Source organism: Lissotriton helveticus, chromosome 9 (genome assembly GCF_964261635.1).
Source record: "Lissotriton helveticus chromosome 9, aLisHel1.1, whole genome shotgun sequence".
NCBI lineage: Eukaryota > Metazoa > Chordata > Amphibia > Caudata > Salamandridae > Lissotriton > Lissotriton helveticus.
The window spans coordinates 902,698,722-902,715,844 of record NC_136070.1 but is presented as its reverse complement, the minus strand read 5'-3'; positions in this window follow the sequence as shown (position 1 = coordinate 902,715,844).

The window sequence follows — 17,123 nt, the reverse complement described above, 5'->3', positions numbered from 1 at the left end:
TTGTCCTCTCTGCCCTTAGCCTCGACGCCCGGGCTGAGATGCCCTAAGCCTTGCCTTTTTTATAGCCCTAGTAATCACGTGACCCCTTCAGCCAATGGGAACCCTAGCCCTAACACTATCCAATCAAAACACTAGCCCTAAAATCTAGAACCAATAGAAGACCAGGACCTTACAGCTAATCTTAGCTCTAGTCCAAGCACCCACTCAGTTAAAAAAACCTGATCTCTACATCCAATAAAGGCCCTAGCCCTACCAGTAGTCCCAAAACAAGTCCATGCAACCAATGGCACAGGTAGCCCTAGTCCCTACTTCCAATATAAAGCCTAACCCTACTCTAAGTCCCACACCTAATCCAGTAACCAATCACACCAGAAGCCTTAATTGCTACTCCCAATTAAAGGTGTAACCCTAGCCCTAGTCCCACCCTACTCCCAACAACCAATAACATAGAAAGCCCAAGTCCCTACTTCCAATAGAAATACTAACCCTAGCCCTAGTCCCAACCCTACAGTGATTGAATCACAGACCCAGAAACCAATCAGAACCCTCAAATACCCAACCAATGCGGACATTAACCCTAATCCAATAGAAACACCAGATACAACCACCAATCAGTGTAGACATGTACCAACCACTAGCAGACCATATAAAGTACCAGCGACCTCAGACCAGGTTTGCTGGCCAGGGAGTTGGAAGCTGCTTCTCCTGTTCAGAATCTCCTAGGAGTTTGAAAAACAGGGGACCCCTACGCGAAAATATATTTGCTATAGGTCTTGAACCACCGGCACGTCGAGGGGAGATCTGGCCAAAAAGATACCACCTGGCAACACGAAGTACGGGGAACTCACCATTATTTTATGAAATATGTCCTCTTCCGTCCAATCCACGGCGAAATTATCCTGTTATCATCTTTTATGAGCAAGAGAAGAGAGAATAAACTATATCTGCCGGTCTCCCAATTATGACGATTCAAGACTTTCAGCACATCTATGATTAGATAACGTTCCAACTCGGGGACCTTTGAGCTTGGGTCTTTGGGAAATAAAATAGAGAGAAAAAAAGTGAAAAATACATTGGAACAAGCACCCCGACCACAAATTGTGTCCGATAACGTTACATTTTTCAATACAACGAAATTCTTTTAAAACGACGTAATAATCTATGAGGATCGTTATATGAACCACACTACTATCTACATAGCGATATCGTATTATCCAAGATAAGTTTTTGCTGTCCTGTACAGTCTATACGTGAATGACGGTCACCTGATGAAGGCAGAATGCCGAAACGCGCGTAGTGTCAATATTCACCGCTTTTGCCCACTACAATAAGACTACTGACCGATTTGTCTTTGTTGGTTTTTGTGATATGTGTTTATATATTTTTCAAAGTTTCTTGTGTAATTGTGTATACCTTTATCAAATGAATTATTAATTTTTATAAGTATAATTATCTATCTAAAGAGCCTATATAGGACACCAAAAATAATCAGACAACTATTGTTATAAAATAAAAATAAAAGATTCTTAAAAAAAATATATATCTCTTTGTGATCTTGAAAATATAAGACTGTGTTAATGTCGTAGCTATACACACGAGGGTGTGCATGAGAGGTTTGTGGCGTTTTTTTATGAAATGTTTGCTATAATTTCTTTTCAAAACAGAATCTCCTAGGAGACAGACACTTTGGACTTCAGCAGGTAAGGGCCTTACTAACTTGAAATCTAACAATACTGTTTGAATAAAACTTTACTCCCCCTGCTGGCCAAAAAACGAAGTGCGCAAACCCTTGTAAAACACAGTTTAAACAGCTCAAAGAAGCACCCTCTGATGTAGAAAAATCCCTGTTGCTGGGGGGAGGGCAGGGGGCTGGTTTCACTGGCTTGTGAACACAAAATGGTGGCTGGGAGTGCACTGTTTTAACATACAGGTCTTAGCACAGAGCAAAGGAGAAATTTGGGGGCATATTACCAACAACTAGCGATATTTATCGCTAAATGCGCTTAGCGACTTTTTTTTATCGCTGCCTAACGCTGGATATTTTAGCGGAGAAAACATGCTATTAGCAACGTTTTTCTCCATTGCGCTAAAATATCCAGCGATAGCGGCGTAATGCGAGAATGTCGCTGAGAATACAGCGATATTCTCGCATTAGCGACGAAATGCTCTTAGCCATGTTATCCACCTCCCATTGGATAGCATGGCTAAGAACTGGTCAGAGCAGGCGTTAGTTTTTGGCGATAGCGGGAATATTTCCATCGCTACGCCAGCCTTGTGAATAGGCGATAGCGACGTTATCGACTGCTTTTAGTCGCTAACGGCTTGGGTACGCCCACTTTGCATGTCATTAGCAATAAATATAGCTGACATGCAAAGCGGGCCCCAAACCGCTCGCTATCGCCTTCAAGCTGTCGCTAACTGCTGTTAGCGACAGCTTGATAATAGGGCAATAGAATTTTCGCCGCTTAGCGGCTGAAAACGGCCGCTAAACCGGCGAAAAGTGCCTATCGCCCCCCTTGATAATATGCCCCTTGGAGGGAAAACAGAATTGTCACCAAGGAATGAGAGGGACAAACTACACAGGTTGGACTGCAAAACTCACAATTCAACACACTAAATGGAGGCAATCATGGGCATGGAAAAAACACAAATTTAAAACACAACACAGGTGATAAAATATGCAATTACAGGCAGGCTAAAAACTAAAATTGTTAACTGTAACAACTACAGGCATAGACAGTAAACACAGAAAGTTAAAATCGTTTTTAAACAACTTTATCTTGGGAAGAGACAGCACTAGTCTGTCTCCTTACCACTTCCTGGACTCTGGTCACTGCAATCTGGGGCACAGGTAGGCTGCAACTCACAAGATGGAGGAGAATGATTTGGGGTGCACCCAGGAAGGCCTTAAGGGGCCTGGGCAGGTGTGAGAGGAGGGCTCAGACTTGCCTGGTAGCTGAATAGCCAAAGGTCTGCTGGCCTGGGGGTCGGGCTGGGCAGCTGCTTCTCCTGTTCAGAATCTCGTAGGAGACAGACAGGCTCAATCCACACTTTGGACTTCAGCAGGTAAAGGCCTCACTAACTTGAAATCTAACAATACTGTTTGAATAAAACTTTACTCCCCCTGCTGGCCAAAAAACGAAGTGCACAGGCCCTAGTAAAACACAGTTTAAACAGCTCACAGAAGCACCCTCTGATGTAGAAAAATCCCTGTTGCTGGGGGGGAGGGCAGGGGGGCTGGTTTCACTGGCTTGTGAACACAAAATGGTGGCTGGAAGTGCACTGTTTTACCATACAGGTCTTAGCACAGAGCAAAGGAGAAATTTGGGGGTATTTTACCAACAACTAGCGATATTTATCGCTAAATGCGCTTAGCGACTTTTTTTTATCGCTGCCTATCGCTTAGCACAGAGCAAAGAATAAGTTTGGAGGGAAAACAGAATTGTCACCAAGGAATGAGAGAGACAAACTATAGAGGTTGGACTGCAAATCCCACAATTCAACACACTAAATGGAGGCAATCATGGGCAGGGAAAAACCACAAATTTAAAACACAACACAGGTGATGAAATATGCAATTACAGGCAGGCTAAAATCTACAATTTTTAATTTTTTTGTGTTTTTGTAAAGCACATACTTTACCCAGAGGAGTTCGAGTGCTTTAAAATAGAGTGAAGTAAATTACATAAGGAGTTCGGAGTAACATGATAGTAGATGGCACTACTCAGGGCTTTACGTGGGCTGGGTCTGTCTGAGTCTGAGCACTGGCAGTTATTTTCAGGGGTCCTCGAAACGGGTCTCTATCGGGCTCTATTTTTGGACCTCGCAGAGGTAGTCCGTTATCTTTATTTTTCATGGACTGCAGTGAGGGCATGCACATCGATGTGCGCATGCTCATTTTGCTCACTACTGAGTAGTTAAGGTCAAGGCATGACGTCATGCCAGGTGAGCCGAGTTGTAGGAGGGCTCTGTGGCATGTTTTGATGGGGTAGTGGCTCCGTTAATACTCACCCCTGTGAAGCCCTGTTGCCTTCTGGGAGCAGTGCTCCTAGTACACCCAGCCTCACGTGAAGCCACCCTATACGGGAGGTGTCTGCCTGGGCATTTCCCGGGATGACGACACCGTTCTTGGGGTACTGGGGAGGGTGTATGGCGTTATCCATACATAGGCTTGCTGTAATAAGGAGGGGAGAGAGCAAGCCCGAGTGGGGAATTCCAAATCTGATGACACTCTGAAGAGTCCTAGAGCTGACGGCTTGTCAGAGCAGGGGGTACTGCTACACAAGTTATCTTTATTTAGACCACGTCCCTACTTAAATAGGCCACACGCCTTTTAAATAGGCCCCGCCCCTTTTAGAGCACCCCCCCGTTTTTTTCCCACTTAAAGCCCTATCTTCAATTTAACATTTGGCTAATATGGAGGCTTGATGGCGGCCTTCGGGCTGAGATTTAGCGTTGGTTCATGGATTCTTGTCACATGCTTTTTAGGGGTGATGTCACGAAAACAACTCGTTTATATGTGTCGGTCTTTGAATTGTGGTATTTTCTTTTCATTATAATTGTTTTAGGCCTTCCAGTCCAGGAATTATAACTTACAACCAGTCTGCTGTTCAGAACAGTTACTGAAGCTCGGAAATAAATGTTGAAGATTCTACATGATTGCGGATGGGCATTGGTGTTCCTTCTGAAAACAGTCAGGTGGAGGGTCTACACCCGCCCCTCCACCTCCCACCCCGGGCACCAAAGTCGTTGTGAGGAGAAAAGAGACTGCATCGCGCCAGAATATCTGAATATTTCCCACTACGCAGATCCGCAGTGTCCTGACACAACGATTGAGACTGAACACAGCTGCAGTAGATAACACTGCATTTAACAATTCCCTAGCAACAGCGAGAGAGCTCTGCTGAGCCGTCTGAGGCCGATACGATTCTGCAGGTGTAAAATGCTCTTTTGGCATGCTTGATGTAAACGTACATATAAATCAGACCAGCCAGAGCCTTTGTTTTTAACCCAGGTGACGGATGCGGCCTGGGCACACTCGTCTGCCATGGCAGGGTCGCCTGTCTCACTTATGAGGTAGCCACGGTGTCTCTTTCAGTGGTGGCGATGGTCAGAACGTCTGCTGGTTGTTTATCAAAATACAGCAATGATTAGCACGCCCCTCAAGCGCCCGAGCCTCGGTGCCACTGCACCTGGTGCACCATTGATTTGTCCCTCCTTTGGTTTGTTAGCATGCCGCCCGAGTGAGTTGAGCAACGTCTGTTTTATGGTTTCAGCCACACTTCTCTCCTGATGTCGTCAAATGTCTCTTGTACAGCCTGCTTACCTGTCTCTTTCACTGTTGTTATGAGTATCCTTTTTTTACTTAACCATATTTCTCCCCCACGGTTTGATTTTATTTAGTGTATGGCTTGGTCACGTTGCTCCTGTGGTTTGCTCGCATGTCTCTGGTGTGCTTTGTTCACACGCCTCTCTTAAAGGGTGCTTCCAATTCCCCGTTGCTTTGGGTACATGTTTCTCCTACAATTTGCTTCGTTTTTCTCTTATTGTTTGGCCACAAGTTTCTTTGCTGGTCTATTTGTGTATGTCTTGGTTCGGTCGCATACATACATTTCTTGTGGTTTGGTCTCATGTTTCTATTATAGTTTGGTTGCTAATTTCTCTTATCATCTTGTCACGTGTCTATCTTACATATTGTTCGCACATCGCTCTCATGATTTGCTTATACGTTTCTTTACTGGTGTATTTACATGTGTCATGCTTCGGGTGTGTATAATTATTTTTTTATTTTTTATTGTAATGGTTTTATATAGCGTTGGCTAGACCCAGAGGTATCAGAGCGCTTTACATGAGTATCAGATCATAGTTACAGGTTACATCGTTACAAAGGTTATACAGTTATTAGATCATGGCAAAATATTTACTGGTAAAGTCGAGATAAACCATAAGCACAAATACGTAAGGGGAAAAGCAGGCAAGGGGAGAGATTCAGGGGAGGGGGGTAAGAGAAGGGGAATTACACAGATAATGAAGGCGGGAAAGAGGAGGGGAGGGTGAGAGACACAGCATGGAAAGAGGAGGGGAAGGGAATGCACTTTTGATTTGGATGCAAATATATTATACCTGGTCTGGTGTTTATCCTATGGTTTGGTGACTTGTGTTCCTTACCCTTTGGTCACATGTCGATATTATTGTTTATTTACGTTCCCTATGGATTGATCATATCTCTTATAGGTTGGATATGTGCCTCCTATAGTTAGTAAGACGTCTTTCATAGTTGGTTACATGTCCCTCTTTCGGTTTGGCTAGTGCCTCTTTTAAGGCTTGTGTACATGTCTCTTAAGCTTTGTTCTCCTGTCTCTCTCGGGGCTTAGACACATTGCTCTAGAGCACAGCTTTCCAAACTTTTCATGTTGGTGACACACCTTTTTGTGAAACAAATTTCAGGGACACGGTAACGCGAGGAAGCGCAGCGAGCGAGCCCGAACCACCTATGGTGGGTTCAGGCCCCACACCCCACACACACATACCCCACCCCACACACACCCCACACACAACCCCACACACACCACCCCACAGACACACCACCCCACACAACCCCCCCACACCCACAACCCCCCACACCCCACACACACACACCCCCACCCCCCCCCCACACCCCACACACACACCCCCATACAACCCCCCCACACACACCCCACACACAACGCCACACATACCACCCACAGACACACCACCCCACACACACACACCCCACACAACCCCCCACACACCCCACACAACCCCCCACACACACCCCACACACAACCCCACACATACCAACCCACAGACACACCACCCCCACACACACCCCATACAACCCCCCACACACACCCCCCACACACACCCCCACACACACCCCTACACCCCCCCACACCCCACCCACACACACCCCACACCCCCATCCCCCTCCCCACACGCACACCCCACACACACACATACCCCACCCCACACACACCCCACACACAACCCCACACACACCACCCCATAGACACACCACCACACACAACCCCCCCCACACACACAACCCCACACACACCCCACACACACACCAACACACACACACCCCACACCCACCCCCAACACACACCCCCACACAACCCCTCACACACACCCCACACACAACCCCACACATACCACCCCACAGACACACCACCCCACACACACACCCCACACAACCCCCCCACAAACACCCCACACAACCCCCCCCACACACCCCACACACAACCCCACACATACCACCTCAGAGACACACCACCCCACACACACACACCCCACACAACCCCCCACACACCCCCCCACACACACCCCTACACCCCTCCCACTCCCCACACGTACACCCCACACACACCCCACCCCCTCTCCCCCACAGCTGTGAGGCACTTCAACTCTTGACAAACAAGCATTGGAAGGGCCTGGGAGAGGACTGTCACACCGCAAGGAAGCTAAAAGTGACACATAATGTATTCAAAACACAGACACAGGATCCGTGGGGGACTCCAGAACTGACCAATCACAGAACCGGAGACTGCAAAGATGCGCTTTAATCACCGACTTTATTTAGCAACAGCGACAAGTTCACACTAAAATTTTAAAACTGGCTCAGGTCCATGAAAGCGCCGCATTTTACCGGAAGTCCAAGCCTTTCAGCCCCCAGGGACGGCTGCTCGCCTTGGGGTGCGGCCTGCCTTGCAGATGCAGTCTGGGGGGTTGTTTTCGTGTTCGGCTCCGCAATGCTTGCAGAAATTAAAACTGCATGTCATTTCCTGCTCTCGCAAAGCCCCCCCTGGCGAGCCTCCCACCACAGATTTAATATCGGAGAAAGTATGTGCCGCGCTCTGCACTGGGCCCGGGTTCATGTGACAAACTGCTGACAAAGCCCATGGGAAGGGGCGAAATCAGGAACTCCAGAACAGCTTCATTTAGGGGACTCACTGAGAAGAGGTTGATGTAGTCATCAAAGGGTTTCAGCCCCATTGGCATCAGAGGGCTTCAGCCCCCACTCATCCCCCCCCCCGTCGTGTGTGGCAGCCCGGGACCGCTCACAGCCGCACCGAGCACTTTACAGGTCTTTAAAGACCATGTGCATGTTAATAGGCCCTATTAACATGCACAAGGTCTTTAAAGACCTGTGAAGTGCTCGGCAGAGTCGAGCTGCAGGGGCTCTTAGAAGGGATGAAACAACAACAAAGCCCTATAATAGGGCTTTGTTGTTGTTTCACCCCTTCTAAGAGCCCCTGCAGCTCGACTCTGCCGATTCCCGGCAGAAGTCATCTCATCGCGCGACACACCTACGGTTGGGGCGCGACAGTAATGTGTCGCGCCACACAGTTTGGAAAGCTGTGCTCTAGAGGTTCACTTGCATGTCTCTTGTATGATTCGGTCACATCTCTTTTACAGTTTGTTCACACGCCTGTCTTATAGTTTGAGTAAAAGTCTCTTATGCATTGCTCAAGTATCTCTATTAAGACCTCATCTCAAGCCTCTCTTAAAGTTTGTCGCTATGTCGCAAATAGATTGTTTGCATGTTTCTGGTACTGTTTGGCCACATTTTTATTGACATGTTCAACTCTTGTGTTGGTCCCATGGCTCTCTTTTGGTTCATTGACCATCCTCGCAAAGTGTGGTAACGTTTTTCTCCTGATTTACTTACATCTCTCTCTTTGGCAATGCTCAGGTCTCTCTATGCTCAGCTGGCATGTTCTCTTATGGTTAAGTAACAACACACCAAGGGTTTGAATGCCTCTCTCATTTTCTTCTGCCACACATCTGTTTCACAGTTTTGCCACATTTCTGTCTAACAGTTTGGGGGGATGCCCCATGCAAGTTAACCGTGCACTGCCACTAGCACAGCATTCCTTGACCTTACTTCACTGGTGAGTGGCTGTGACCAGTGTGCAACTGTGAGTTCCATCATGAAAGCAAGTCACCTGCAATGCCACATCCATGCCTGCATTACTGCCTCCATCGCAGACAATGAACAAGCCTTTTCAATGCAATAGGTATCGCATTTGCCAGAGTTTAAGCTGTTGGCATTGTAAATGACAATGTCTTTTATTTATGTGTTTTCAAAACCAACATAGATATAAAAGGCATTGTTATTTATAATGGCAATAGCTCAAACTCTGGCAAATGTGAGACCACTTTAATGTTGACCGCGCCCCTTTCTTTAGACGCTGCTTGCCGTATTCAGGTTACAGTGAGCTGAGTCTAAAGAAAGGGCCACGGCCAACATTAAAGTAAAAGCGCGGTATGGGGCACTTTCACCCACATTTTTGTTTTAAAAGAAGCAAACGTTCTGCAGTGCAGCACCTAAAGTTAAAGCGGACAGTGCTAGAAAATTAAGGGCAGATGTAGGTAAATGCATGTTTGCGATTCCTTAATAGAGATTTTTAGGGAATCTCTATTAAGGAATCGCAAAATGCCAGGTAGGTAGGAATCGCAATATTTTTTGCGATTCCTTAATATTCCTTAATTGTGAATCGCAAATTGCGATTCGCAATTAAGGAATACCTTCCCATTAATTCCTATGGGCCAAGAGACTCATAGGAATGAATAGGAATTGCTCCCGCAATTTGCGAGTCACCAAGAGGCACTCGCAAATTGCAGAAACAATTTCAAGGGTTCCAAATGAACACCCTGTTACGCCCCTGAAATGTGCATGTGTGCACATGTGGCGCACATACATGCCCTAAGGGCATGAATGTGTGCCACATGGCACTTAAAAAAAAGCAGAAAAGTGCTTTTTTAACCGCATGCGTGCGGGCGGAATTCCGCTCGCACGCTGAGAATTTGTAAAGCCCATTATTCATGACGAGCTGGGCTCGTCATGAGCGTGTGAGGAGGCTACCTCATGACGAGCCCAGCTCGTCATGAGCGTCGAAGGGGTTAAAGGAAATCGCTAATTACCACCAACTTGAAGTTGGTGGTAATTAGCGATTCCTTAAGGCTAAAGTGCACTTTCTTTTGTGCTACTTACATTGCATTTAAGGAATCGCAATTTCTGATTCCTGAAATGCAAGAGCAAAATAAGGAATCACAATTTTGCGATTCCTCATTTTGCTCATAGGTTTCAAATAGCGAATTCTGCGAATTTCAGCGTTAGCGCTCGCTATTTGGCCACCTACATCTGACCCTAAATAAATAAAAAAGCGCCTCACCTATAGTTAATGCGGACCGGGCTGCAAATGAAATAAATAAACAAGCATGGTCGCTGTAGTTAAAGAGGACTGCGCTACAAAATAAATAAATAAATAAGCGCAAGCACTATAGTTGAAGCAGACTCACAGCCATTACCATTAAAAATATAAAAAAGTGGGTGGCGTGCTGCCTTGTAGGAAATCACGTCATGGGTGGAATAGTGGAAGATCATTAAAGAAAATAGTGTTCACAGACTTGATAAAGCAGACTGTGTAACAACATAAGTAAAAAGCCCAGTCCTTTTTGGAGGTTACAAATGCAGATGAGGTGGTACCAAGGAGGGACTGCTAGCCTATTTATCAAAACAAAAGCAACAATAACAGGAGCCAATTGAAAAGAAGGGCGGGAAAAGGGCAGAGATGCTATTCCATACCTCAATAAAGCATGCCTCCCAGAACAGCACATGGCTACCAAGGCTCGATCTAAAAAAGGGAGATGTTGGAACAGCAAGAAAAGCAGCAATTGAGGCAGGGACTTTATTAAAAAACACTGGTCATCTTTTCATAAAAACCCATCCGACACGCTCCTGCTACTCCAAATGTTCCTCCTTATTTACTGTTTTCATTTACGTGCAGACCTTAAGACTGTGACTACTATACACTTCAAAGCCTTCAAATGCAAGGTATCTCTAGTTCTGTTCCTTATTGATTTTCTTTCTACTCTTTGAGAGGTCCCGATTTGTCTATTGGTTGGTATATTGTTCCCTTTCCTGTTTAGTATGTTGCCCCCTGGGAGTTCTGTTCTTCTCCAAACAATTCTCTTCTACGGCCTCTATCATAATATGTTTTGGTCAGTCCTGTGATGTTCAAGGCAGACAATCTGTGCTACATAGATTCCTTTCTGTTCCTCTCCTCACTCACTGCACAACTCCAGCTCTACTACTTGGTTTTCAGTGAATTAATATATATTTTCTCATTCGATCTTTCTCTAATCGAAAATCTCTATTTACCACCTCTTAATCTATTAATTAATTTTTCCATTTCTATTTTCTTCTCAATCTTATCCATATAACTATCATCATCCTCTGCCCAAAATCTGGGTGCAATATTTGACAAAATGATACAAGAATAGGACCAATTGAATATTATTCAGGAAAAAAGCGACTTTTTGTTACTTGTGGAACATTGGAAAGAGTTGACTACACTGCTAAATGCTCTTGGTAGCATTGTGTACGTAAATGTTTTTGTATGTAATTCATCCTGAAGAAGGTTAAAATTAGATTGAATATACCGAAACGCAGCATCAACGTTTTAAAGAAAGGCCGCTGTGGTTACTATGTATATGATAGTGAAAATGATGGAATCATGTGGTGTATATCAATATAAACCGAAAGGGTCTTTATAAGGAATGCATGCTTAGGTTTGTGTGCTTGTAAGAGTGTGAGTCTAATGAAAATATTTACACAAAATTCTATGTATTGTTCACAATAAATGATCATTCTGTAAAGAAAAATATGAAATACATTTTTATTAACTGTTTTAAATATAAATATTGTAGTAAAGTGGTTGTATGTTTGAGTACAAACAGCACGTCAGCATTTGATATTTAGGAATAAAACAGCAGCTTTCTTCCATTAAATTAGAAAAGATGAGCTTGCTTTGTTTGGTCGTTCTCAATGTCCATACCACAAAACTTCAGTTTTTTACTCTAAATGTTCTCTCTTGTTGATAGCTTTTCTTCTCTTTCACAAGGACATGTCCTCCAATGTAATGAATTAATGGATCACTAACGTTTTCTTTAAACTGTTCTTTTATGCCTACATCACCCCTCACTTGATCCTACCTTGTGCTGGCTCCCCTTTTATTCATAACTCCAAAACCATTTCTCAACATCATAATTAAATGTATTCAAAGGCTTACCGCTTTCAACTTTCCCTCCCAGACACTCTTTATATCTCATCCTTCCCATCCACTCTACTTCTCACACTTTATTTCTGTTCCCATGCTCACCACCCTCTATACAATTTTTTCCATGTTTTTCTCCTCTGGTAATTATTTCCCAAGCTTTTCGCACTCTTCTGAAAACCCACCTTTTGCTCTCAGTTGCCTTTTACGGTCAATATACATTTCAGCTCTGCAACCCATCTGACGATGAGCTTTAAATGTTATCCAACATTCAATTTGTTATACTTTTACAATTTCCTAGACAGCGCCTTTGCAAAAAGTGTTCAGAATTGGCAATAAAGTAGCCGGCGCTGTACAAAAACTCAAACTATATAAATAAATAAAGACACATGTAATTAAATTGTCACTTTAAACTTCCTGATCTGTAAATGTATAAGGTAAAACTAGCTTTCTCTTAAAAAAAAGATATCTGTTATATAGTGGTATCTTTAAAACAAGCATTTACAATGCAACGGTTTCGCCTTTGACAAAGTTAGAGCTATTGGCATTGCAAATGACAAATTGTTTATGTACGTGTTGGTTTTGAAAACAGATAAATAAATGGCATTGTCATTTACAATGTCAATAGCTTAATCTTTCGCAAATGCGAGACCTAACAAAAAAAAATTACATTTGGATTAAATTACATTTACAATGCAACGGTCTCGCCTTTGCAAAAGTTAGAGCTATTGGCATTGTAAATGTCAAAATGTGTATTTGTGTGTTGGTTTTGAAAACAGATAAATAAATTGCATTGTCATTTACAATGCCAATAGCTTAATCTCTTGCAAATGCGAGACCTATTGCATTTGCTCTCACACACACAGAGAGCCCCCCCCCCCACACACACACACACACACACAGCCACACACAGAGAACCACACACACAGAGAACCACACACACACAGAGCCACACACACAGAGCCAGACAGCCACACACACACAGAGACACACACACAGAGACACACACACAGAGACACACACACAGAGACACACACACAGAGGCACACACACACAGAGCCACACACACACACAGAGCCACACACACACACAGAGCCACACACACACACAGAGCCACACACACACACAGAGCTACAGACACACACAGAGCCACACACACACAGAGCCACACACACACAGAGCCATACAAACACAGAGAGCCACACACACACAGAGCCACACACACACACGGAGTAGTCAATACCTTTTCACAGATACATACTGTGGTACTGTAAACCGGGAGCAAAAGGGTTTATGCTTCAGGCAAATGGAGGCCTAATTGTCCAGTGAACAAAATACATCAGAAGGTACTGTCCTTGACCCCAAACAGTACATCGTAGATATCAGATGGTAAGAATTCCATACCTCTAACATCCATGTTCACCTTGACCACAGGTGTCCAGCATTATTCCAATCTATGCCACATTTTCAGGATAAGCGCAATGAAAATGAACTCTATTATAATTAAATGTTGATAAATTCATCCTAAGGATATCCTGAAATTCTTGCACGAATAGTACACTTTTACGCCTACTTTAGACATTCCTTGCTCCGGCTATGCCCATGGGACGTAATGTGGCTTTCCTCCTCTGAACTTGAACCCTTTCTAATTCAACATGTTACAACTCTGCACCATAGGGGGGTTATGTGCAGAGGGCCACCCCCTTCACTTATAACAAATTCCCCTTCTGAACCTCACCTTTCCTCTGTCTATAACTTGTTCTCTCATTATGAATGTCTCTTCAGTTCCACCCAGAAAGCAGAACGAACAGGGACCTTATATGGTTAAGCCTAGGATGCCCATCAGACATTCAGCCATCCTAGCTGCTTGACAATTAATGTATAGTTTTGCTCAGTGTGAACCTGAACAATCGGGATAGTAGAGCTTTTTGTCAGGCATTAAATGCATATACAAATAGAGAGATCGATAATAGAGTTCATAACAGAATAGTGTATAATTCATATAAACATCAAAGCTTTACAATAGCCAAAGAACATGCCTGGAGCAAGATTTCGTAAGGAGAGGTATAATAGGGGCCAAATGGTAAGTCAACTTTCACATGCACAATGTCATATTAGAATGGAATATCAAAGGCTTTTCAGCATTCAATGATTGGTTGAACACACATTCTGTGACAAAGCAAATCATTGCACATACATACAGACACCTCTACAGTTATAATTGCAAAAAGAACAATTGATGGACAGAATGCTGAACACGGTCAAACATTCACCCAGTACAGAGATCTGGGTCTAAATCCGTCGTTTATTTGCTCCTCATGCCGTTAAAGTTTAAACCTAGCCATATGCAAATCAGTCTTGACCCCGCTCCCCGTGGGAATAGTCCATTCAAAATTGTCATCACTCAGCATTCTACGAACATAACACAGGTTAACAGCATCCTACAGCAATACCCAGGAAGACCATTAGATACACAGACTTCAATAGTCAGTCCCAGGCTACTCTACAGACAATCATTGGTTCTATAGTGAAACCCAAGCTGCCCATCAGACAGTGTCCGCTGTAACATCAAAACCAGGCTGTGAGACAGTCAGCACTTTCCAGCAAAGCACTCTCCGTGTATTAAACAGCACAATGTTTTATCCACAGCGAAGCACCGCAGCACAGGCATCTACAGCAAAACAAAGGCTGCCTTCGCAACGTTCAGGCGTTACACAGGCAACTTCAACTAAGCGAGGCTGTCTGTCACAGGCTCAGTGCTCCACACAGTAAACAGAGGCTCGAGCATGTTTATAAAAACAGAGACTGGTTATCGCTCTTCCACCTACAACGCAGGACTGGCGGGCACTGAGCTAGACTACAATAAACTGTGCACTGCAAAGGATGAAAGGAGAGATACATTGTACATTCACGAAAAGAACGTGTGATGTTAAGTGTAGCACTGGAGATGCTGGTGTTAGCAGCAGGCTTGGTGCAGAGAGGCCTGCTTCCACCCGGCTCACTGGTTTTGACAGCAGAGGAGGCACCGGCTCTTCCGGGTACAGGAGCCGGGCCTCAAAGCCGGGGGCAGAGACAGGGCTGGGCCTGGATGGGCGCGACTGGTCTTAGGAGACTGTTTTTAGGAGTGCCCGCAGTGCAGGGGTCAGCCTCAGGGGTCGGGGCGAAAGTGACAGCCTATAAAGGGCCTGCGGTACACCCGGCCTTTGCCAGCACTGGGCGGCGCTGCGCTCTCACCAGGGAGGAGTGGGGTAGCTGTTGCGGTGTATTTCTGCTTCCTTGGCGGTGTCTGAGCTACCGCTGTTGTTGCCTCGGGTGTCCCTGCCGCTCCGCAACCGTGCTATCAGGTCTACCCTCAGATTCCTGTCTCGGTTCCTCCACGACTCCTCTCCTTTCCAAGATGGCGGTGCTTCCCCCTGCACAGAGTTTCCTGTCACGCTCCCTGTTGAGTTCTGATGTCATTTCTTTAAAATCAGCGAGTTGGTGTGTCACCAAGTCACCTATTATAAAGAAATTAACAATGGGGTTTTTATACAGGGTTTGCAGAATCCCATATATTATAATCGACTGAATTAAACACAATTAGTTGTTATCCAGCGCACACATCCTAAATTGACGTTTTACATAAGCGATGGCGAAAAAAAGGAAAAATAAAATATTTGTCAAGGGTCACACAATTTGGCTTCTTTCAATGGGCTCGCACTCAAAACCCGCTCGATCTCACCCTCTTTGAGTCTCAAAAAGTGGAGAAAAATCAACAGGTAACATTTAGTAGGTGTGTGCCTTCACCGAGTTAAAGAAGGGGCCTGTCTACAGCACACATATATCACCCTCCAAATGTTACATGCTGGTGTGACTTATAAAAAACACGAAAGGGCATGCGCATGAAGCCTTTCTCGTAGCAATGCTGGCTGTTGCACAACTAGCGCCAAGTCTCCTATGTAACTTTACATGAGGGAAGTTACGCAAGAGTGACAGCCCTTTGCTATACACAGCCAGTGCCCTATAAACACCAGCCTGCCACAGAGCAGTGTGAACAGTGTTGTATAACTGCATCGCCAATGATGGCCGCGCGCCTTCATGTAACCGAGCTGCTCCCGTCCTAGGAGTCATTTTTGGCAAGTGAACCTTTGCCTTCCGGTCACGGACCGACGCCAGCAGCCAAAGAGTTAAATAAAAAATTTTTTTTTTTTAAAAAGGAGCGCTGTAAAATCGATCGCCAGAGCCAAAATGAGAGGGTTTAAATGATGCAGCAGCTTCGTGGCGGGAAAAGGGCTAGAAAGCTGGCACGGGCTCGGGTGACGGCATTTTTACTGTAAGTGTTTAGTAACTGGAGACGCGGCCCAGCCCTGCAGCCCCGCCGGGAGCCTGACACAGAATGTGCAACCCTACAAAACCCTTCATGCCGAGGGGACAGCTCATCGGCGCATTCCTGCAATCTCACCCCAAGCCCGGCGCCCAATCGGCTCAGTCACGCGCTCCGCCGCCAGGACACCTCGGGCGACTTACAGCCCTAATTTGTAAAGAAATAATTCTGAGCCCTCCAGGGCTGGGCGTCTGCTGGATGCCCCGGGACACCTGCCAGCCTCCCCGGGCGGATGGAGAGATAAAAGGTGCGGGGACTGACGGACATAATGGGTGAATCACCGAGCACAGGTCACGGTGATAAAGTATCCGGAAGCAAAACGCGGCATGGTCTCTGTCACTGTGCCAAAGTATGAAATCACTGCTAAGGTTGAGGCATGACGCAGCAGCATTACTTGTTTACTGGTCACTGCTTTTCTTGGCAGCGGTACGTCATTTTTATAGTTCCAATCACAGCATTCAGAGGTTTCTCGTGTTAACTTCGCCGGGAAGAAAACATGTTACAACTGAGAAACAGTCATGGCAAACGGAAACAGATGAGGAGGGGCGAGGGGAGGAAGAAATAAACAAGTCAGGTCCCGGGCCGGCCAGCCAATCACAGCGCGGCCCGGGGAATGACGTCACGGGGGTGTCCCGGGCCGGCAGCCAATGACAGCGCGGCCCAGGACAAAGGGGCGG